The sequence below is a fragment of the Penaeus monodon genome, chromosome 27 (assembly GCF_015228065.2).
Source record: "Penaeus monodon isolate SGIC_2016 chromosome 27, NSTDA_Pmon_1, whole genome shotgun sequence".
In the NCBI taxonomy this organism is placed as follows: domain Eukaryota; kingdom Metazoa; phylum Arthropoda; class Malacostraca; order Decapoda; family Penaeidae; genus Penaeus; species Penaeus monodon.
This window is the reverse complement of record NC_051412.1, coordinates 37,512,750-37,513,178: the sequence shown is the minus strand read 5'-3', so window position 1 is coordinate 37,513,178 and position 429 is coordinate 37,512,750. Positions and strand designations below refer to the sequence as shown.

The window sequence follows — 429 nt, the reverse complement described above, 5'->3', positions numbered from 1 at the left end:
GTCCGCAAACCACCAACTTTCCATGAAATCCCTTGTATCATACATTCGAATCAAAGTTCTTTTTCTCTCGGCTTCATGTGAACTCCACCTACACATAAATGAGAGTTCCTTATGCATTAAATTTTCACTAAAAAGCGAAAATTACGAAGATTTACTTTACCTTCTGTTATAGTGAATATTATTATTCACTTTGACAGCTCGTTACTAACACCGGGTTGTGTAATATCTATTGACTGATAGAGGTGTAAATGTTATTTTGAGATAAAGAATAATATGAGTGGATTTTGTTATCTATAGCATTTTATTTAATCTTTAAGTGAAAAAAGTAATTATTCATGGAGAGATTTTCATAAAATTGTAAGAAAGTTCTAAGCTGTGTAAACCGGATCTAGACGTCCGTAAACACCCCCTCCCACTCTTAAATATTGT

At 32.6% G+C, this 429-nt stretch overlaps 1 protein-coding gene across 1 annotated transcript in view; it reads right to left on the bottom strand.

The window, feature by feature from the left end:
- Nucleotides 1-429, bottom strand: part of LOC119590837 (trafficking protein particle complex subunit 4-like) — a gene marked incomplete in the record, with an annotated part of 11,117 nt that overhangs the window by 4,600 nt on the left and 6,088 nt on the right.